Consider the following 25483-nt stretch of genomic DNA (forward strand, 5'->3'; position numbering starts at 1 on the left):
CTTGTCAAATCAACACTATCATTATCTCAAGGAATGAGAGATGGCGCAGAAAATTTTTTTGTAACTGCCGAACAATTGTCGGGGAAAGATTTTTGAAGCTGAAATAAAAACTCCGCAAATAAACAAGGACATAGAGAAAATCACAATACTAAGACGTCAGAAGAATATTACTGAGTATCTTGTTTTAATCCCTGCATCGATACACTGAAGTAGCATTTGGAAAGTAAATTCAATAACAATGCTACCTTCTTAAAAAAGGTTTCAAGTTATTTTGCCAGGTTCAGCTACTCCTGGAAAAGTAGATGAACTAAAAATCTTAGCGATGTATTATGATAATAATTGTTCTGAATCTGCTCTCCAAGCGGAGTATCTTATTTGGTAAGAGGAAATAAAGCAATTAAATTTAAAATGCGATCTAGAAGTGATTGAAGTATTGGATCGCTGCAATAAAGAATAATTGCTGAATATGCATTATCTCTTGCAAGTTTTAGCGATTCTTCCGGTAACAATTTGTACTAATGAATGCTCGTTCTCCACAATGAAGAGAGTCAAAACGATTGCACGTAATAAGTCGGGGGATAGAAGATTAAGTTCGTTAGTTTCTTTGTCAGTGCATGGAGATATTACTGTTAATTCTGATGAAGTTTTAGATGTTATGGCGAGAAAGAAAAATCGACCAATAGCTTTCTAATAATTCATAAATTTCATTGGAGTGTAAATGTGTGAGTGTGAAGTATAAATGTGTATTATGAAAAAAAATATATACTAGCATTATGATTCATACTTTTGGAGTAAATGATGTATTAAATTTAAGCATATGTTTTGTATTTTTCAAACGCAGTAAAGTACAATAAACCGTTTCAGTAAAAAATTATTTTCATTATTATTATTTTTTGTGTCGGAGTTTCACATCCGGAATTTCACTATTAGAGGTCATTGGGGCATACCTCATTCAATGCTGTGGTGCATTTAACACAGTACGTACAATCCTGCACGTCTCCAGAATTACTGATTTTTGAGCTTTTCGAATTTTGACTTTAGAATTCAGGCCAACTTATTCTATGTACATCTTTAAATTTTTAATTAATCCGTTTGTTGTTATCACAATGGGAATAACTTCTATTGAGTTCAGCCTGTAAATTTCTTTATATTTTATTGCCGGGGGGTTGTATTTGGTTATTTTAACTGTTTCAGCCTTATTAATATTGTGATCTGAAGGGTCAGTGACATCAATGAGAAGAGTAATTTTTTCTCTAATGGTGTGTAGAACCATGTCTGGCCTATTTGCAGCAACAAATTTGTCAGTATGTATGGGGAGATCATAATAAGTCTATAAATCTCACATTCCAGTGTAAGTTTGGCCTTATATTCATAACTACAGACAAAGCTCCCTGTCATCTACAAGTCCTAATTTTAATGCCAATGCCTAATGAACAATGTTTACTTCAAGATTGTGGCGATGCAGATATTCCGTATTAGCCAAGTTGGAGCGTCCAGTTATCAAATGAATAATTGTTTCAGATGAGTGATGGCATACTCTGCAACCATCACTGATATCCTGATTTTCTATGAACTTTTTTAATTGTTTGTCGCAATGACCTAGTCCTGGATGGCATAGATAAACCCTTCAGTTTCTCCAAATAGAGACCCATCCTTTAACCAAACGCATCTTCTCTGGGGAAATGGGGAAATCTACTGTGAAGTGCCATAGATTTCCATGCTTGGATCCTATCACTGGTTGTAATGATATTGGGGTAGAAATTGTCATCATTCAGTTTTAGAGGGGAGTAGCCCTTGTCAGATGTAATTATTGTTTTGTGCAATGACGATGTTTCAGACCTGGAGAAAAAAAGGAAGTCATGTGTTTTTATGATTATTATTACTGTTATTATTTTATCATCAGCCCCCTTAGCTCCCCGAAAAAAAATCTTAGCTATCTGCCTTAGTTGAACTTAATTTAAGCACAAATTTGGATCAACCTTCAGTTTAGTACGAAATTTAATTTTTACTGTCACTATAGCAGAAAATTAACTTTACAAAAATATGATAGAAAATGGAATTAAAAATAATAATGCTTTTGTGGTATTTATTATAATAGGTTTTTTTTCTATTGTTGTACCTGTTTGCGTAAGAGAAAAGCTCTTGGGTAATTCAAAGAGAAAAACACAAAATATGTATTTATATCGTTGTAACTTAAAATTTCCGCATAATTTCAAGCTTCTGTCACCAAGTGGTTCAGATTACATATGGAAATTAGTGAATATAAATGTAACCCTAATAAGATTGGTGTTGTAGAATTTAACAGCAACTTGGAGTAAATATTATTTTTAATCTGTTGCATTTCAACTGGAACAAGATATGTCGGTTAAAAAAAAAACTTTACAATTTTTATAAAATAGTAAGATAATTCCCATCTCTCAGGAAAAGTAAAAACTTTCGTTAAGGATCACTTTCTTCACTAAGGAAACATCCGTAACAACAGACTTTACTTTTTCAGCGTTTAAGGTACACATGTATTACGTATGTATGTACGTATCTATCTCACATAACTCAAAAACGTATAGCCATAGAATGTTAAAATTTTGGATTTAGGAATATTATAACATGTAGTTGTGCACCTTTATTTTTTATTGCAATTGACTGAACCAAAAGTGTCCAAAAAACCTAAAATGCAAAAAAAATGGATCTTGGACTTTTTCTTAACTACAGTAATAATCTCTCATTGAGAGCTTTTCAACGATATATCATAACTGGAAATAACTTTCGTTGGTTCTAGAATTATAGCTAAATGAAATTTTAATTAATGAAATATCTGGATCTTAGAAGGGAAAAGCATATCGGTTCGAATCAGACTTCATCTCAGTTTTTTAACTTTTTATTAATAAAACATATTGATTTATTAATAATATTAACCTCTGATTGCAAAAAATGTTTTACGATAAATAGTAATTCAATAAACAAAAAACAAAATATATGAACTTATTAGTGAATAAAATTTTATGTACTTTTCATTTAAAAAAAAAATAGTATAGGTAATTTAATTGGCGTACAACGAAGTATGTGGTGCCCAAATCAGATTTTTTCCTTAGGAGTTGATATTTAATTAAAATAATTTGGTTTTTTAATCTTACTTATGACTCAACAGAAATAAGTACTCTAAATTTGAGATATTAAATTTATGTTTAAACAATGAGTTAAAAATATTCCTTTCGGTACAACGGAAGGCGGAGATAGATTTCACCGGTACTAAGTAGGAGATAAAAATGATTTCTACCTTAAAGTTAAGAAAAACTTCAAATTTAGTCAATACGACAATGCTTGCATGTGAAAAAAGTTTCACATGTTTAGCATCTGGTAAGTCCCATCTTCTTACAATTCCAGCAACATTTTGGTTATCTCTTGCCGTAAGGATTGGTCATATCAAAAATTGTTTCAGAAAAATTTTTACTTTAAACCGATTCGATGTTGTGCTTATTAGGGAGGTATGATTTTTTTTGTCTTCGAAACCCCATTTTTTCAATCCCCTGGGCCAATGGTTGGTGACATCAAAAAACTTTAATTAGATGCGTTTTAGGCCAATATCCAAAAATAATAGGAACTTTAAACGAATTCGATATTTTACTTAATAAAAAAGTTATAGCGATATTTTTTTTTTAGAAAAAGTTCCCCCATTTCCATCCCCATGGTCCGATTTTTGGCTGTTAACAAACTTGACCGAAATTTTGGAACGCGTTATTTTTAAGGATCAATTATAAAGTGATTGGCGCTAAATTACGGCAGTTATCGTGTCCACAAGAACGTGATATATATATGTACAAACTTCTGAGCTGACGGTGGTTTTGGGGTCTGGGGGATGTGGAACGCGAAGATATGTCGTAAGTCGAAACATGGTACCCATTACAATAGGTAGCTTTCTTAAGAAATCTATCTAAAAAGAACTTATCAAAGACTTATTTTTCCATTATATTTTTTAAGCTGAGATTTAAAGGGAAAAAATGTTGAATTTTATTGAGATTATTGGAGTAATTTTCATTTTATTTCATAACATACACATATTAATTTTATGTTAGCAGCATTCAAATAATTTTTGGAACAAGATGGTAAAGTGGGATACAAACGACAAACATATACAAAAGAATATGGCTACATATATATATACATTTAATTTCCGTATACGTAAATGTTTAATCTCATAGATTTAATTTTGTGTGTAGTTTTAGTTTAACAAACTTCTAAACATTGAAGTGAGTTACTGTGTTTTATTTTTTATCTGTTACATTGGATTATAAGAGGCTCAACCTTTTAAGCCATCCTCTACACAATATTTCATCCCCTGCTTGTTTAGCTTAGTGGTTACATGCTAGATTTAGGTTTACAAACATATAATTTAGTTGAACTAAGAAATAACCAAAACACGCCAATTTATGCATTTAAAAAAATGTATTTAATCCTACTAAAGTTTTAAATATTAAGGTTTTTTTTTTCAAAAAATATTTGAAGATTATCATAGATGTGTATGGAATTTAAAATATTGTGTATTTAATTTTTTATAAATAAAGAATAATAATTGGTATTCTCTTTTTAACAGAAAACTAAAATGTAGTAGAAGATTTAAGATAATACTAATAATTGATCATTAAAATCCATTAATCATTATCGTCCATATCTACTATATGGTACACTACTCAACTGATTGGATGTTATAAATATTAATAGTATTGCCATGATTATTATTATTTATTTATTTTCCTTAAAAAGAAGTTATCAATATTTTACAGGAATAAAATCTGAATATCTTTTATTTTTTGTTTTTAATTCAATTTGTTTTTTTAACATGGCAGTTATACAAACGTATAAAATTTAAGATCAAAGATTAGCTTCATTTTATTGTAAAATTTTCATTCTTTCTGTCAAAACCAGACATTTTAAATAAATAGTATTTTTTTACACGCGCGCGCACAGAGAGAGAGAGAAAGAGAGTGACAGACATTCCATTAAATTATGGCTGTATATGAAATAATATATTTCTATGTAATCTAGGTATCGTTCATTCGGAAAAATCTACGTAAAATAATAATTATAACAAGCACTGAAATAACTAAACATATTTTAATAATTATTTACATTTTTTAAAAATAATTATTGAATATTAATTAAAATCTAATTTAAAAAAAGCTGACAACACAGTTGGACTTTTTTGTCACGCAGCTTTTTTCTGATGCACGGCTTGCACACACAACTTAATTAAAAATATTTATCATCACGAAGTTCGTTAGAACTTCGTCAGTAAGACGCGACGAAGTCGAAGAACTACGTTTACAGTTCTAAACATGACCTAACGTAACAGTGAAATGAAAATGGGCGAAAAAATAAATAAGGGTGAAAACATTATAATTCAGTTCAATTAGATTTGAAATAAAGAATACTTTCAAAAAATATCTCGAATTTTGTTAGACACCGTTTTTTTTCCATTTGATGAACTGCGGGACTCGAATTAGTCATTTTATTCATTTTTTAATATACCTTTACGAATCGCGCTGTTAGATAGTAGTACTTGGTAGTACTAGGTAGCGTACAAAAACATGATAATGTACTTAAAATAATAAAATTTAAATGAAAATATACTACAGCTTGTTTTAATAGTAAATGCTGTTATGTAAACGAAAGTACTGAATATGAAACAGTTTTTTTAATTCCCATCACTTATTTAAAAAAAAAAATAAAAGTATTAGTTTACAAGAGGTTATACTAGTTTTATTAAAAAAGGAACAATTAAAACAGAAATAAATTCGATTTTACCAATTGAATTTAACGATAAAAATCGAGAGTTACACTTAAAAAGTAATAAGTTCAATATTATATCACGGATCTACAATTTTAAAAGGTCATTATACTAGTTTTATTAAAAAAAGAATAATATGGTATGAAGTGAATGATATGACTATCAACAAAAACGTTGGCCGTGAAATTAAATTTTTTTGTTCTAGAAAGGCAATAAATTTGAATAATAAATCCATAAGATAGCAATCAGTAATTCACAAAAAAAATAAAAAAATAAAAGAATAATCTAACAAAACACAGTGATATCCAAAATAATTACAATGAAATTTGATTTTGAATTTTGAATTATTAATTTTGAATTTTCTTTAAAAAAAATACTTGTTTTATTTTTGTGTAATAGACAATAGATATACAATAATAGATAGACAGTAAACAATGTTTAAGTGTTCCATATAGTAAGCAGGAAAAGACAAATTTGTTACAAAACTCGGCGCGGTTTCATTTATTAAACAACAAATAATCATAAGAATTGTATTATTTCTGTAAATTTTATATGTATTACATATAAATGAAATCGGGACGGTAAGAGTTTTGTAACAAATTTTTCTTTTTTTTCTTATAATGTGGAACGCTTAAACATTGTTTATTATCTATTATTGTATATATCTATTGTCTATTACATATATTTAACATGTATTTGTTTTTAAAGAAAATTATAATTTACTATATTAATAAGAGATTTTGATAATTGAAATATAGTGTCTTACCGTTTTTGATATCGGTATCGTTTTGTTAAAAACAGTTTTATTTATATTACAGAAATGTTTGTTTTTTGAGCGGAAGAAATTATATCTGCGAGACTCTTACCGTACGGTTTACAATTTCATTGTAATTTTTTTGGTTTTTATTTAAGTGTGCCGTGGTTCACTCGGAGTGATGAGATTCAGGATTATCTGGAGCTCCCGTCGGTTCGTGAGATTGCACAACAGCGCAATGTCAAATACCTGCAGAGGCTTGAGAATCATGTAAACCACTTTTCAGTTAATCTACTGACAGCAGAGACGCCCGACGGTTGAAACATGCTCATGTACTCGACTTAGGGCCTGCGTAACAGTTTGGAATCTAACACCGTCAAGTTTAGTTTATTTCGTACCTAATTTCTTGTTACTTCTCTTTCTTTATCTATTTTATTTGTTATTAATGTTTGTTTTGTGGAATAAGGTGCTGAAATTATTGGTTCGTGATTTATGACTGAGCTTGAAATTTCATATTGGACTTTATGTTGATTTGCAACTATTTATTTTGTATTATTTATTTTGGGGGTTCCTTAAGGACCTCCTTATCATGTGCTTTTGTCAGGAAACTTATTTATGGCTCCGCAGGAGAGCCGATTGTGATTATAATTGTTATTGAGCAAAAAAAAAAATTAAATAATATTTTTTGACTATTTAATTCAATGATTCTAACTAAAGAGAGCGCGCGTACCGTATTTCATTCGCGCGAGTGTGGCGGTACTAGCGATCACTTAAGTACTTTTTTACACTTTAAATATTATTCATTTGTTTAATTTTACCGCTCATCTGTGACGTTACAACAGCTGTATCAGTGTTACGCTAGCGTTCCTTTGGTGAGAGGGGGATACTAATGACACAGTATACCAACTTAGCCGCTATTTAGAGAATTTTTTGGGTTGGATTATGATTTTACAAACATCTTTCTTTTGTAAATATTATTATTTTTTAATTGTTAACTAATGTGCCTAAGGAAAAAACACATTAATTAAGCGAAATCTCGAGATACAGCCTCAACCCCTTGACCTTTTAAGTTGAAAATTTAATAGCACCAATGCCCCATATATAGAAGTAATCCGTCCAAGTTTGGTCAAAATCGGTCGAGTAGTTCTGAAGATATAAGGTGATTTAGGGTGTGACACCTAAAGTGAACACACACACGTACATACGAACATCCGGAAAATTTCCATCCCGTTTTTTTTGGGTTCCGTAGGTGTTAAAACGTAAAGATCTGGTGAAAACCCCATATGCCCAAACTGAACCGATTACAATACTTTCCCTTTTACACCTATAGCTCTGCTATAGCGCCATATAGACGGGAAATCAGTAATATTTTTTTAGCTATTTTGGAAATTTTATATTACAAAATGTCCAAAATAGCTAAAATTATCTGTATTATCTGGCTAATTTAGCCAGATAATACAAAAATTTAATTAAAAATAATTTGGTTTAATATTTATTCGTATTAGCTAGATATAGATACAGCTGCACTAGATATAGATACAGCTTTATATAAATAAATATATATATATATTTTGGTAATATTTGGGTTTTACTAATAAAATAAGTAATGAAAATTAAAATTTATTAGATACACATTCTTTCCACTGTATATCAGTTAATCAGTGTGAATTCTTGGATGGCTACTTTTCTCATGGTCACTAGTAAGTAGTACTTTACATTTGTCAATTTGTTTACCTCAAGGTGTCACATATAAATTTATTTCTATTCTACTAATATTTATGTTATTAGTAAATTAGATGCAATTATATTTATGTAATAGCGGAACTTTTCAACACTTCTTAGCAACAAGAACACATATAAATAAATAAAAGAAAAAACATTTATATGTGTGTGTATATATATATATATATATATATATATATATATATATATATAGAGAGAGAGAGAGAGAGAGAGAGAGAGAGAGTGATTCACCAAGAATGTAACAAATATTACTTCCTGCCTAGTGCTATAGCTATAGAAGGGAATGTATTATAATCAGTCCATCTTGGACATATGCGGTTTTCACCGGATCTTTACGTTTTGACGTCTAAGGAACCCAAAAAAAACTGGATTAAAATTTTCCGGATGTAGATATGTACGTGTGTGTTCGGTGTCGCAATCTAAATCACCTTATATTTCTAGAAGTACTGGACCGAATTTGACCAAACTTGGTCAGATTATTTCTATACATTGATGCCATTAAATTTTCTTTTTAAAAAAAAAAAATTTTTTAAAGTCATGTGGGTGAGACTGTAGAGCAAGGTCACCCTCACTATCTTGAGATTTCGCCTAATTAAGGTGATATTTTCCTTACGCACATTAATTAACATTTCAAAAATAATAATTTTGCAAAATGTCACCCCCGCCCCAAAAAATGCTCTAAATTAACTACTGGCTAAGTGATCATACTGCGTCAGTAGTATCCCCTCTCAACATAAGGAGCGCTAGTGTAGCATTGATGTACAGCTGCTGTAGTCTGATATTTTGTAACGTCATTGGTGAGCGGTAGAATTAAATAATTGAATTGTATTGTAAGTGTAAAAAAGTATTTAATGTGGTCTCTTGCACCACCACACCCGCGCGAATGAAATACGGTATGTGCGCGCGCTTTAGTTGGAATCATTGACCTTTTTTTCTTTTTAATTTTGAGGCCACAATGGGTCACTTTAGTCATCCATATTTCAGTTTCTCTTGAATTTCTGTATTAGTTTTCGATTTTCCCAGTATTTCTTCATTCTATCGGATCGTTGCTTCCTGATCTCGTCTGTAACCTTCACTTTGTTATGCCGTTCTAATTTTATAACGTTGAATCTATTGTTTTGATTTATAATGTAGTTGATTTTCATTTTATCGGAGGCGTCCTTAACCGTCAAGCCAATTTATTGAATTAAATAAACAAAAAAATAATATATTTAAATAAAATTATAAATATTTTAAATAAAATTGTGTGTATGTTTGTTAAGCCGTGCATTAGAAAAAAGCCAAGTGCGGGAAAATCCTACAACTATTTTGTCAGTTTTTTTTTTTTTTTTAAAGAACAGATAGACTTATTTTACTGGTTACCCATGAAACTGCAATTTTTTTCATAATTTATTAATAATAATTTTTATATGAAAAATTTAGATTTTTAATCATTTTTATTTTCAGTTCATTATCTGGAATATTTTTTTTATGTTTTACATGATTAGATCATTATATATTCACGAAGCTTGTGGTTATACAAGCACATGTGTCAGAAATTTTTTAGCTATAAAATATATCCTTGAATGGGATTTAAATCTGGGAGTTCCGTACAAAAAAATGATATGCTACCATTCCAATACCAAGTTCAATTATAAATTTTTAACAAGCTGAAATTTTCTTACTTAATTTTCTTTATGTAGGTCGCGTCAGGTGTCTAACACTCCCGCTTAACATCAGGAAGAAAATATTTTTTATTTAGTATAATCGGTTAATTTATATCAGTTATGACTGCATTATAAAAAAAAGTTATATTTTTAAATATATTATAACATTTTCGTGTGAAATGTTTGTTCTGTTTTGAAGAAATATAACATGTATTAAATATGTCAATGAAAATATATTACAAAATGTTGCAGTACAATTTTAAAATAAATTTTTTAAAAGCTTTTTTCATATGATGTGTAATATCAATGGTATGAACGTAGTTTACGTAATATTTACCTTTCATGCCAGATATACCTTACTGTGCCAGGTAATGAATGAAATTTAAAATGTCAAATAACCTTGCTATGAATTATTGACACAAATAAAAATTGAGCAATTAGTTCGGATAATGTTACAATTTTCACCATAATACATTAGCGTAGCTGTTGTCGAATTAGCATTAATCATTGTCACAGGTGTAGAATTACACACAACTATGGCCTTGCAATCTTGTTTAAGGTTGAAACTCTAAGCACGACTTCTACTTAAAGACTTCAGTGTAATATATATTGCAAGCAGCTATTTATCACTTATATTAAGGAAGTCATTATAACCTGTTTCCCATAATAATATACGTGCCTCAACGATATAAAGTGAAAATTTGACGTGGTAGCAACAGTAGAATTATACATATAAAAAGATTTTAAAAAGAAAACAAATTTAAACAATTTCAATTTTACATCATCTTTTTTTGTTTAATTTAAACTTTTTTTTAACAAATCTATAATAAATTTATATTGTAGATTGTATTAGATTTAAATTTATATTGTGTAAATATAAACTGTTTACTGAATAAAATTTAATTTTTATTTTACCTTGCATTAACTTGTATATGAAAATTAAATACAACAAATTATTTATTTTTTTTTTTTAACTAAAATTATTTAAAATAAGATTTCGTTATACAGTGTTTAAAAAAGGGCTTTCAGGTTTAAAAGCATATAAAAATTTGTTGAGGTAACTCACAGATTCGATAAAGGTCTCATTTTATAGAAAAACATCTCAAGTTTGTCACATAACATTCACTTTGGATCTATATGGCTTCCGTTTGTAATGCGATGTACATACCACCTGAAGTCGATTTAATTGCAGACTGTAGCCAGCAAGTCGGACGTTACTTCTGCAGCTGCGGCGTCATCCCAAACCCCGTAAGGGAAGACACCCGCCTTTTGACGATTCCGGTCGGCACACCACACCGCCACCGTTCCAAGCCCTGATGGGTTTTAACGGGTGTCATTTTTTGCCCAATAACTTTTTACATCCCACAGTAATAAGTCAGGTCTTGTTGGGATGCCACCTATGCAAATGCCTGGGTAGACATTTACATCGGTGATTTATGAACTCAGCTTTGGCCTTCGCTGTAGGTCTCGTCCGGACATCTTGAATATCCTACATCTTTCCCTCTGAACTAGCAAGTCGAGTTGATTTCTTTGGAATATGTGCGAAGCTTTCTCTGAGATGTTCTATAGCGGCTAAACATATAAAATCACTAGGACGCCCCGCGTCCTAGTGATTTTATATGTTTAACAGAACAACCTGTCTCAACGAAGGTTTGGTCTTTCTTGCAGCGTTTGTAATAAAATTGTCGAATATTAGTCGAAATAAATATCATGTACCACTTAATGTCTGTTTTATGTTAAAATTAAATTTATTACGCAGTCTCGTTTTTACGTGTCTCATTTTTATTTCAATCCAATATACTAAAAGTGACTCGCTGACATACAGACCGACCAACTCATCTGTAGAGTTGGCCAAATGAAGAAACTAAAATTTTCCATTGGAGACTTTCAGTTTTGTTCAAAAAATACGATGGTGGCTCTCCCATTTAACTCTACAGATGAGTTGGTTGGTCTGTAGCTTGGAGGAACATCATCCAAGATCTGTAACGTTTCACGTTAAATCAATAACCGCCCAGACAGAGTTTCACCCGTTTTTTTTTTTTTTTTTTTTTTTTTTTGGGAGGGTTTCTGGGCAAAAAACGCTTCCGTGTTATCATCGTCTGGATACGATATATTTTATGTAATAAACAAAGATATATCACATTATATATCTCAATTAAAGAAAAAAATAATAACCATCTGGATAACAACAGTTGGCATGATTATCTGAAACTCACTGCAGAACATTGGTTTGCTTGGCATTTCTTCCGCCACCATCCCATTCGGTCACCCTAAAGCATAAGACCGAATCTCTGTGTCACAAACGGCTACTGACCCACGAAACAGTTTAGCAACTAATGTCCTAAATAGCTTCTAGAGCTTATCTAACAGCGTGAGCGGACTAAGCGCGGTGCCATGCACCACCGGCTTACGTGTCCCAATCGATCACTTGTCATATATTTACTAAAATGGGTAGGCGCACCCCGTCAACTACTAAAAATATATATGACATCCATAAATTAAAATTTCCTTCGTCTAGACAACAATTCGCTGTCACTCGTAGATCGCTGATTGCCAGAAAGTACTTGTCCACTATATTAAAGCGCTTGAAGCGTTAATTGGCTGGTGGTCAGCCATATATCTCTAGGTTAGCTTCCGACAGCAGTGCGGTAGGAGTCATTCCCTTAAGTAAACTACTGATGTTTGAAAATAGCAACCACACCAAGGAACTCTCACACGGTCCGACAATGCTGCTCTCGCCACATTGACTCGCTGCTTGTGAGTGACCAATTTTCCCCTTGACCTCTAAGTTCCAGGGTGGCCTGGTCACTAACTCCCCCCCCCCCCCTAAGAGCAGGGCAGTCAAACATCAGGTGTCATTTCACTGGACCTCCCCGCAGACACACAACAGTAATTCAAATCCTTGCAGTAATTCAAATACTTGATTGTAAACGGACGGCCCAAAGAAACTGTAAAACATAAGGTAACATTTTATTATCCCCTACAATAATTCGCATGTTAGCCCCTAGGTTTAATTTTCGACGCAATGGGAATCAGATAGAATCCACAAGGATGTGGTGCACTGTTAGTTGGCAGTAGCAGCGAGCACAAAGGGGTCCATCCGTTTGCGTTATCAGATATCCATGAGTGAGTCTAGTGTACCCTACGGAAACGGCAGATAGTAACTATCGACGGTTATTTCTACATGAGGAGCTCTAATTTTGTGAAGTTTATTGTTCATGGTATTATTCCATTCGTTTTGCTACTTAATAGTGAACTACTCTCTTCAAAAAACAGACAAGATCATTAAAAGCAACGCGATTGCTAAAAGTAAGCTGAATCCTCTTTTGCCGCTCAATCTGCGCGTTCATTACCTGAATTCCTATATTACTGGGGATCCAACAAAAGCTCACAGTTGTATTACGTCTAGTCATTTGCGAAATAACATACTGAATCTCAAAACAACAGGGTGTCTGGAGTACACGTCAGTAATCGCCTGTATAGCAATCATGGAATCCGAGCAAAGTAGTACATGTTGAAATGTTGGGCTAATAATACTTATGGCCTTATTAATAGCAAACAGCTCCCCAAAAAAATACTGGAGATGCTGTGGAGGCCAAAGATGTATGTTCTGTTGCCAACCACAAAAGCACAAACAACAGAATTAACGCTTTTAGAGCCATTCGTATAAACTGTAACATTTAGATTCATGCTATTTATAATATTATAAAATTTATTTTGCAAAGTAACCGGATTTATGTTCTTTTTGTTATCTGACAAAGATCAAAGCAGTAATTAACGAGAAAAGGCCGCCAAGCGGGTGATAACATGGCACGGCGGTAAGGACTGGATAAAATTGTATATTTAGACCTAATTCTTGTAAGGTCATCTTCTATATTTTTCATTATATCGTATATAAATTCTAGCTTTATAACCTGTGAATGTTGTCACTCTACTGTTATGTAAAGTTATTATATAAATCATTTATCATTTATATATATATATATAATAAATAAAACATTTCCAAGTAAGAACCGGATGGGATACTGTACTTAACAGTACCTTGACAGCTCATTTCTTCTCCTAATTTGATCAGTTCAGATCTTCCCTTCAAGTACGTTTTCAACCATATGTTGCATTGACCTCTTATTCCAGCTTTCCATAGTTTGTCAAGGAAGATATGACAATATCGAACGCTTTTTTCAAATCTAAGAATAAACCCGCTATTTGCTGATCTTTGTTTTTATCATCTATTAGACAGGGCATAAAATTCAAAAGAAAAACTTCAGTATTTTTTCCTTATTTGGATGCGTTTTTTCCTTTTTATATAATATTTGCTTTTTTCAATTCTACGTACTAGATTAAATTTATCCATGGCTTTAAGGAATTATATTTAATTTTACTTGTATATGAGGTTTTTACCGAATTCAAACACTCAGTTAAAACGTTAAAAAATAAGTTAAATGCATTGTATACACCTTATTTGAAGAAAATATTTCAATTTATAAAATAAAATTTTTCCTTTAGCTTTTTTTTTTTTTTACCACCCTACCCCCCGGACAGGATCCACAACAAAGCAAAGCACATCTATTCTATTCTCAAACGAGCCTCCCCAACCGCCGCCGTAAGTCTAGTCCGACAGGTTAGCCCGCCGGGTAGATCTTTTCATTGTCTGCCTCTAAACCCTAGGGCGGCGTATCCAAGCCCGACTATGTCTTTCCTGAACTCCACCCCAGAAGCCGGGATTCGGTTTTGATACCAATGCCTCTAGTGGGAGCACCCTGTGCAGGGCACTCACACCGGGTCTCGGTCTTTTTCGCGATGAGATGAGAGAGTCCTAGTGCCTTTAGCTTATCAATATTTATGTAAAATTTATTAAAGTTATCTTAATTTTATTATTTATTAGACAAAAATTATGAAGTATTACTCTGATTAATTAATGATCTGTTATGTCTATATCAAGAATTTCCAAATCATAATTTTCACAATTTAATGCTTTCCTTATTCTCATATCAATATGATGTATACACGGAATTAATACAGTGTTTACTTCCATGTTTTTTGAAGTTAACTTTATTTTAACTAAAAGGTTTTTTGCCTTAAAACTTGCACAGCTCATATGTTTCCTATTATATATATATTTTTTTTTGCCTATTAATAAAAAAAAAACAAACAAAAAAACAAAAAAGAAAACGATTGATATGAAAATGACTGTTACACTACCCAATCTAAATTAAAGAATTCAGATTAATTATATTACCCTTAAATTAAAAAGTTAAATCTAACGATGGATTTAGTTCAGGTAAACTGTCAGGGAAAAAATTTATTAATTTATAAAACGAAGTTTTGATAAATTAATAACTGCTTTTATTTTATATTATAATTATATATATAGTTATATTAATATTATATTATATTAATATAAGAATATAATTATATTCTTTTATAATTTTTTTTCTACGGCTATAACATTTGATTTACGTGGCTGGAATCATAATGAGGGTCATTATAGTATAGGAATTCAACCAATTAAAAGCCTATTTTTTTAACCACTGACCAATCAGAATCAGTATTTTTAAATCTATCAGATGGTTTTTTACTTTGATTTTAATCCGATTTAGTTGTTTGGAAGATAGATTAATTTGAAAGTACACCAAAAGGTTTCTGTATTTAATTAGTTATATATATATATCTAATATGTCTATATTACACTGTTTATAGTTTTGTTAATTCGGATTCTGAAGAGAATCTCTTTAAAACAGAAAAATAAAGTTCTAATATTTTATAGATATAATACATACACATACACCCACACACCCCCCCCCCCCCACACCCCTCACACACACACACACACACACACACACACACACACATATATATATATAAAATACAAATATAATATACACAGTCCACTATCCAGTTTTGAACTCCTTATTACGATGTTACATTTGACAATTTATTACGCATGAAGTTCGCTTTTGATATATATAATGAAGGGTGGAACAAAGGTGAATTCATATTAATTTTACGTATATCACCCTGCAGATATGAACTGTCAACAAACAGAAATTTATTGTAAAGGCTTTCTTTGAGAGAAGGTTAAGAAATACACAGGAAATACACTTTGTAAGGCTTTTCCCTCAAGTTGCTTATAATGTGCCATATTATGTTTCCAGAATTATTTTTAACTTGATTATTTTTAAACAATATATTTTTTAAGTAAAACAACAGTAAGGATTGTTTTTATAAATTTATTTGCAAGTTCAGTGTCATATAATTTTAATTAAATGAATAAAATCAAATAGAAAGAAATGAAAATCGATTTCTTAACTTACCAGTGATGTAACGTGGAAGCTCAAAGAGGAGAAAATCAGGATTTACCTGTAAAAAAAATACAATAATATTCATTAAAAGTATGAAATTACAAACTTTTAGATAACAAATAACCCAACTAGTATTTATAAATATTAAATATATTTTTACTTCCTTGTACGAAGTAAAGGAAGTATTATGATCGCGAAAAGTGTCGGTTTTTCAGATTTTAACGGAAATATCTATTTTGACCGTCCTTTAATCCATTTTGACTAGTTTCTACGTGACATCTGTACGGACTTATCTCGCATAACTCAAAAACGATTAGCCGTAGGATGTTGAAATTTTGGATTTAGGACTATTGTAACACCTAGTTGTGCACCTTCCCTGGATTGTTCTCACATACACCACATAACTACTTGAACGACGTGAAACAAAATTAATATATAAACTAATATAAAATGCTTATCCGGACACCACAAAAAAACGTGATGCGAAGTGGTGTTCACCACAATGCAATTGTGTAACTCTCTACTTTATCAAAGAATTGGATGATCGTAACTCACTTTCAAATGAAATAAGTTTAAATGAAGTGGAGAAAAAATGTGTATTAACAGGCGTACAAGGAAGTCATGTGATATCCACATCAAGTTTTTTTACTTTTTTTAATTTTTGCTAAGCATTGGTAATACAGATGAATATTTTATTAAAATCTATAAAAATAAAAAAAATATTATATGATTCAAACCGTTTAACTGTTTTTATTACCGATCTTTACTACAATTTATGTTTTATTCTTTTATTAACTAAGTATTAAATTATAGATTGTCACTAGTTTACCATTATCTCCCCCAGCATCAAATACAGTTGTAAAAACCTGATGTACATGAGGGATCAGGCAGAGTGGCGTTTCTTTCTGTAATAGTTATGATGTTACTATTACTGTAAGGTTTAATACGTCTCTTTGGGGAAGTAAGAGAAATTAAGATTGGTAAAATTGAATATCATTGCATTTAGGCGTCCTCGGGTTCATCTCGTTGAGTAAAGCAACACTAAAGAACCTCCTCAATATTTTCTTAAGAGTCAAAAGATGATAATCAAGGAAAAATAACATTGACAGGCCAACCAAATTATCTTAAGAATAGTCATATGTAAGAGTAATAAATTCTGTTATTAGGAATGACAATAAGGTACGATGACATGTATTTTTCGTATTTAAAGACTCAAGTAATGATATGAGTGCATAATTAATTAAAATTATATTTAGCAAGTGTATTTGCGTGAAATATTTGGTGTTAGAGGAAGTTACGGGAATGGCGCTTCCACAAATCGGTTAATGTAATAGTTGAGGATTGTAAGTTATGGTAGGTGATCGATACGAAGGCAACAGTAGGTTGTGTAAATACACTGATGGAAATGTTTGCCGAGGAATTTACATCGGTGGCATCCTGACAAGATACCAAATTGATGACGCAACTGTATTATGTAGTTTAGAGGGTGTCTAAAAGACGACCTTAGGTAAAGCCCATTAGGGCTAGTAACGGAAGAGATAGTGTGGCGACCAGGATCCTCACAGCGGTGACTTCCCCTGCGGGGTCAGGATGGTTGCTATGAAGTTAACTAAAGTAGAAATTTAAAGTTATTTGTTTTTATATCTTTCACTAAGTTTTGAAATGTTTGTAAATATTAAGTTGGAGTTACGTGTGGCTTTGTAAATTCCGACTCAATTTGAGGTAATTTTCTCCCCATATCGCTTGAAATTGAGTGTTGCAAAAAATACCGATTTTGAACAGGTTGCTTCACATTCACCGGTAAGTAATGCTTACCCGTGTAGCATACTTACGGGTAAGTATGCTTCACATTCACATTTCAGGTTGTAAGTAGCACGCTGATAAGAATAATAGATTACTCAAAAAGTGATGTTCCGTTTCTTTTTCGCTAGCTAATTGCCTTCTAACTCTATTTTTTTTACGTCAATCGTATTTTTACGTCAATCAATTTTTTTTTACAGTTAATCGTAATCTAAGAATTCTTATGTCTAATTTTATGATTAAAAGAATGATCTAAAGTTTTAAATAAGGTTTTATTAAGCAATTAAAACATTCTCTAGCATTAAATATAATTTAGAAAATTTAAATAATTACTAAAATTTCAAACTTTGGGTAGTTATCAGCTGAAGGATATTGTAAATTAATAAAATGAATAATCGAGTTGTATTTGTAAGCAGCTAATAAACAATGAAATACATTCAAACCCTGAACCACGTACTTTACACAGTTCAAAATAATTTGTCATACATCAGATATTAAGAGAGAAAAAAATATATAATTATACAATTAAATATTAAAATATATAATAATTTTTAATATATGTTTTTATATCATTTTGATAAGATGAAAATCCTGTTGGTCCATTTACTAAAAGGTTTTCAACATTTTTTCTAATACATACAAAAACTTGAATCCCAGCCATAATGAGCAATTTTATGTACAAATATAAAAATACATTTCAACATATTAAATTCTTCTTAAGAGAGAGTATTTCTTTTACGATAACATAGAATTTACCAGATTATTAATCTAATAACTTAGAATACGTCCAGATTTTTCAAAAAAGCTACAAATATTTTTTTTGGGTATAAAATGATTAATTTGATGTTCAAAAAATGGAAATATATACCATTCACGGGCAGCAAACATAAGGATATGTTTATTTTAAGTTATTTTTTTTCTCTTTTCGTAGGGGGAGGAAAAAGCTCTGCCAGCCCCCGTCAGGCCCGCACTGACGGCAGTGCGGGGCTCTCACCCGCTAAAAAATCTCCCCCCCCTAACATGAAGGGGCCGGATCTAAGCCATATGGTATGTACATTCCCTGCATGATCAGCCAGGCACTCTGCTATCCGAATCCGTATGACTGGAAGGCGTCCCCAGGGGATGATCGACAAGCGACGACTCCGAGGAATCCCTGCCGCCCAGCCCCAGAAGCTGGCCTCACGTAAAGTTATTTTTAAACGATACAAAAATGAAAAATGAATAAATAAAAAACTGTTAGGGCTTTAACACATTTTATTATTATATATTTCTCATTTTACGGATTATGGAATGGTTAAATAAGGTCGAATAGATAGCATGCCAACTGTCTGGAATTATTTCGATCATATCACAGTAAAAATATCAGTATAGATTTATTTATTCTTGTTTTTATATGTTGAGTAATCTTTTACAGCCTTCGTATTTATTTTACAAATTTTATCGTATACCTTTACCGTATAACTGAATACAAAAAAATTGAAAAGATTTGACTCGTTTCATTTACGTTTTAGTTAGATGATGTAAACAATACTTCCAGCACACAGATGGATTAATAAAATCATTTTTACGTGACCGATAAGCTTCTAAATGTAACGGCCGTTTTCCGATAGAAGAAAATATAAAAGCGTAAAAACAATACTAAATATATATAACAAGTTTTTAAGCAAACAATTTAATACATTTTTGTAAATGTTTATAATACATTTATAAACATATTAATTTGCAACATTTGTAACATAATTTTTCCATTTTATTGTATTGTTTATAATACATTATAAACAATCTTAACATATTTTATATAAGTGATAATATTGTTAACTTCTGCACTGAAAATTACATTGAACTAGTAGAGTTATGTAAATTATTTGAACAGAAAATAATTTTGCTTTATTATTTCCAAATACGACCTCAAAATTTTTCCTGAAGTCTTCATTTATTCCTTGTAAATGACATTGTAAAACATTTTTTATTAGACAGTGTTAATATTAATAATGAAATATCAATATCTGCAGATTTATAAATGGCTCAGAGCGGAATAATTTGGAGGAGTAACCAGTGAGAATAATATGTTATTATAACATAGAATGAGGTGGATACTAACTGTTTACTATTACTCATTCCTTTTTGTAAAAATAAATGTAATTTATCACGGTAATGATTTAATAATTATCCTTTATTAATTAAATCATCATTAATGTAGTTATTTCAATTATCATTTTTACCGTAAGATTAATCCATATCAACGAATCAGTTTCCTTTTAACTTTTATGAGAATACCAACGGTAGTTTAGTTCTTTGTGTTTTTGTTTTATTCCTATTTTTTCTAATACAGATGTGTATTGTTTTCAATCGTACTTCAAATATACTATTTTGCTTATTGCTATTAAAATATATAAAAACTACCGATCTCCGGTGCGACGTATAGCTTTCATTCGGAGGTCCCGGGTTTCAATCCCGGTCATTTTTCATACGCTACAAAATTCCATTTCTACATCCTATGCACAAGCTTCAAACTTATGTGGCGATATCAACAAAAAAAAAAAAATGCTTGTAGATGTATAAATCATGCTAAAAATTTGTTCTATGTATTTCGTGAATTAAATTTTAAATTTCACTGAATTTTGATACAAAATTTTGGGTGTAATCAGGGTAAGTCTCGGATCTGCTTTTATTATTGTGTAACTTTCCTAAGCAGCTGACCCAGAGGGGAAGCGGCTCATATATCTGTTTTGTTCCTATGGTACGGATAGAGAGCCTTAGGACCAGTCGAGAGACTGTTATTTTTGTATCACAAAAATCAAAGGTATCAAAAGTAAATTCAAGAAATTTCTTGCGTATTCTATTTTTTCTTCAGCCATAAGACCAATTCCATACGCTGAAGGGTTTTCTGTTCCAGTTCCGCCAGAAACCTTTAATGATTAAAAAGTTTAGAAGAAAATATAACGATGAAGGGTATGATTGTTTAAAAAGCAATGAAGAAGAGCAGGATCCAGATTTTCTATTTGTGAATACTGAATTTCGTAAAATTGCGCATACTTAATAATCTGGTTCATAATTTTAATTTGTTTGAGCTGAAATGCTGCCAGAAGCTTCAAGGATGGAATCTCAATAGAAAGTGGTAATAAATTTTTCCTTGTTAGGCAATAAGAATTGAGCAGCTGTTCTTACTTGATAATATATTGTATTGCAATAATGTAAATTTTTTATCTGACTTACTAGGACAGGATCATCATCATGCAGAATAAAGATTTTTCATAGATTTCTCTAAAATGAGTTTGAAAGCCGTCCTTCACAATGGAAATGAGAAAATATAAATTCCTCTTCTTTATGGAGAACAAATAAAGGAGTATTATAATATGAAATTATTACTGGTGATGATACCGTATGAAAAAGCGTTGGCACATATGTGGAGACCCAAATGTGTGTTGACATTAAATTAGTGTTGCACTCAGTTATACTAATTATAATTATTTTCTATGCAATGTGGCAGTTGAGACAAGAAAAAAACTTTAAAAAACAATCACCGAAGAGAAAAATTTTATTAATCAATCTCTTGTGAATCCGAAAAGTTCCAACATTTTACGTAAAATTTGGTTTGACGAAAAATTTTTACAAATCAGATTGTAATTGCTAATGTTTCTTTTACCTAAAAGTAATTTTTTTCAATATAAGTTTTAAAATAGATTAGTTTAATTAGTTCCGATCGGCGCCGTTAATACCGTTACACCTGCACGAATTAAATACGGTAATTTGTTCTAGCGGAGGGGTGTAGTGGCCATCCAGAAGGCAAGGCTACTGCACCTTGATGAAACTGGGAGGACCCCGACGGGAAGCCCTATGAGAACGTGAGACAGGGAGGTAGACTACTTCCACGACACCCTGAAATGATTGTGTTAAAACTTAACGGCAAGAATCGGTCATTTTGGGGGTGTTTAACAAGTATATAAAAAAAAAATACGCTAATTTAATTTTGCAAATATTGTTATTTTTGAATTGTTAACATATGTGCCTAAGAAAAATATGACTTTAATTAAGCGAAATCTCAAAATACTGAGGGTGACCTTGGTCTACAACCTTACCCCCCCGAAATTTTAAGTTGAAAATTTAATGGCATCAATGCCCAATATATAGAACTAATCTGACCAAATTTGATCAAATTCGGTCCAGTAATTCTGTGGATATAAGGTGAATTTATAAACCTTTTACATTATTCGCAATTAAAAGTATACTTCTAAGATAAACTATTTGTAATTAATATATTTCTAATTATAGCTTATACGTATTTTTAATTAATATCATTCTATTGTCAGTGTCCGAATTGTCAGTATATATTTACTGATACTAATGTAATGATGTTTCAATGATTTTGTGTTAGTTTTAGCAAAATAAACGCTAAATAATATTGCAGTTAACTTTGTGAAAAGCTGACAAAAACAAACAGCTTGTGTCCATATAGTAGTAAACAATACACTTTGTCGAGCATCATCATGCTGCTTGTGTGGAACGCACAATTGTTCACATTTGCAAATATAATAGACCCTTTATGATTATATATGTAAATAATGATGTAAAGCAATTTTAAAGTTAATATTTACAAGATATAACTAGATACTTGATGGAAGTTTTATATTAATGGAAAATTAATGTACCTTACTTATTAAATATTTATTTTTATTATACTAGTAATTTAACATAAATATTAATATTTATTGTTCATATAAGTAATTTGAAATATTAATTTTGTATCAATTTTTTTTTTTATATTTTCAATACAGTTGCGAAGGTTAATTGATAATTCTCCCGCAATAGCATTAGAGTATATTATGTTGCTTAGATCATTAATTATTTCTTTTTTACACCATTTATTTTCGGATGTCTAATATTGCATAGAAAATTTTCACATACCACTTATTTCTTTTTAGCTTCTTATGAAAACTACATTACAATACAAACAAAGATTGTAAAAAATAAATGTAAAAAAAAGCGGCTATTCATTTTTTTTTTCAAATATAAGTTTAAATTTATTTTAATTATATTTAAATTTTTTAATATTAATTTTTGAAGCCAAGATTATCACAACAAATTTTTTTAATATATTGGCATCAAAATTTTAAAGTATGTTATCGGTTTTTTCATAATTTTGGGCTCATGCATAAGGGAGTCTTTTTTAATGATTACAATACTCACTAAAATTGATTTTAAATAAATGAAAATAGAAATTTAACTGAAAAAAGTTGGCAACACTGTTGTAGAGCTTTCCAGACACGAGGCATTTTTTTTGTTGAGATTCACGGCTTACACAGACATACTCATGCAATTTAAAATATTTATCGTTTTATTTAAATGTAATATTTGTTTGTTTATTTAATTTAATGATTCTAATTAAACCGCCCGCGCATACCGTATTTCATACGCTCGAAAAGACGCGTTCTGGGAAACTCTTACAGGTGTGATATCAACTTTTTTTTATAATGTTTATAAAAGGAGTTATTAATAATCTCTATATTAATAAATTTTTGTTTTATGTTACGTCAAGTTTGGTAATAACCCTTATTATCGATTTTTAAACAATAGTATGGTATTTCTTTTGGTCGCATGATGGGGCTAGGAGGATAAAAATGAATTTTCTCTATGTTTTGAGTTATGAGGAGTAAAAAATACCATTCAATTAAACTGGGGTTTCCTTATTATTATTATTATTATTATTATTATTATTATATATATATATACACGAGTATATATATATATATATATATATATTTATAAAGTATTTTGGCTCAAAAATCTCCAAAAGTACTTGATCAATTTCATTGAGATTTAGATGTTGTTTTACTGTATCTGAAGTTCTGAATGTAAACATTTGATGATGATTGGTTCAATTGTTCTTGAGTTACCCTCAATTTAAAATCTAAAATGATTTGAACGTATGTTGATTGTGTAGTGGTGTACGTATTAGGTAGATTTCATAAGAAAGCTACCTATTGTAGTGGGTACCCTGATTCGACTTCCGAAAAACTTCGACATATCTTCGCGTTTCACATCCCCCAGACCCCAAAAGTACCTTCAGTTCAAAAGTTTATATATATATTTAAAGTAAGTACAAGTAAGTGAAATATATATATATATATATTTCACTTGTGGACACGTTAACTGCTGTAATTTTGCGAAAATCACTTTCAAATTGATGCATAAAATATAACGACCCAAAATCTCGGTCGAGTTCGTTAATGGGAAAAATCTAATTACGGGGGTGGAAAAAAGGGGTAATAACCCCTTTTAAAACAAAATATCGCTATAACTTTCTTATTAAGTCAAATATCGAATTCGTTTAAAGTTCTTACTGTTTTTTGGATAAGAGCCTAAAACGTGTATAAGTACATTTTTTTGATATCAGAAACCGTTGGCCCAGGGGGTTAAAAAATTTCAACCGCCGCCCACAATAAAACGTGAACCAAGAGTTGAGAAGAGATCATAGAAAAAGGCAATCTTTGTCAAGTATTGAGGAGGACAATATACTACAGACACTTTAAGTGGTCCAAGTCATTCCTTGATCTCTCATGAATTCGCCTGAATCTGATTTGGTCTGTACTCGACAGTCTTTAACTATAACCAACCTCCTTGTGCTCTGCTATTGGATGGTTAGTAAAATAGATAGAATAACCTCGAACACGAAGGAAATTCCGATCAGTGAAATGCATTTCCGGAAGCAGGAAAAAGCTCCTAGTTCTTTCCAACCTTTTTTTTCCTGTTTAGCATTCGGTAATTACCGTTCAGATAATACTTCAGAGAATGAATTAGGATGATATGTATGAGTGTAAATGAAGTGTAGTCTTGTACAGTCTCAGTTCGACCGTTCTCAGGAACGGTCGACCGTTCCTGAGAACGGTCGAACTGAGAAGAACACCGGTATCCATAATCTAGTATTCAAATCCGTGTAAAAATAGCTAACTTTTCTACGACTTAAACGCTGGAACTCTCGATTTCCAAATCAGCTGATTTGGCCACTAGGCCAACCCAATGGGTTCTTCTCTCTAACCTGCTTGTCCGTTAATATTTCACATTGCAACTCAAGAACTCAGCCATTAACAGAGTTTGGTAATTATTTTAGTAAGAAGACCTATTACGTTTCCTATTTGTTACACGAGGAACTCTACATTGGTTGTTAGCTTACATAGCTTGTCCTCAGAAATTTTCTGACAACGTGACCAACAGCTGCAGAATATCATCTTGAACAAATAGAAAAATTCTTGACTGGATAACCACTCCTACCTAATGACGGTAAGATTGCGTTATCTAAATTGAAGGAGGTAGCCTGCCTATCTTAATTTCCAATAGAAGTAGTTAGTCTCCTAGTCGATGTAAGCCTTTGCCCCTGTTTTCTCTTCATGGTCTCTGTAAAGGTTACATCCTCGAGAATTTTTCCGGATGGTTATACTGGCATAGCGAGCAAACAGCG

The 25483-nt window shown here is 31.1% G+C and overlaps 1 protein-coding gene across 3 annotated transcripts in view; it reads right to left on the reverse strand.

Annotated features, from left to right (window-relative positions):
* LOC142320217 (protein FAM136A-like) overlaps nucleotides 1-25483 on the reverse strand; it is a 601155-nt gene that overhangs the window by 255935 nt on the left and 319737 nt on the right. For all 3 annotated transcript variants that reach the window (XM_075357909.1, XM_075357910.1, XM_075357911.1), the window contains one exon: nucleotides 16240-16285. The gene's annotated coding sequence lies outside the window, so the exon portion shown is untranslated. The remainder of the gene's footprint in view (nucleotides 1-16239; nucleotides 16286-25483) is intronic.

Source organism: Lycorma delicatula, chromosome 2 (genome assembly GCF_047948215.1).
Source record: "Lycorma delicatula isolate Av1 chromosome 2, ASM4794821v1, whole genome shotgun sequence".
NCBI lineage: Eukaryota > Metazoa > Arthropoda > Insecta > Hemiptera > Fulgoridae > Lycorma > Lycorma delicatula.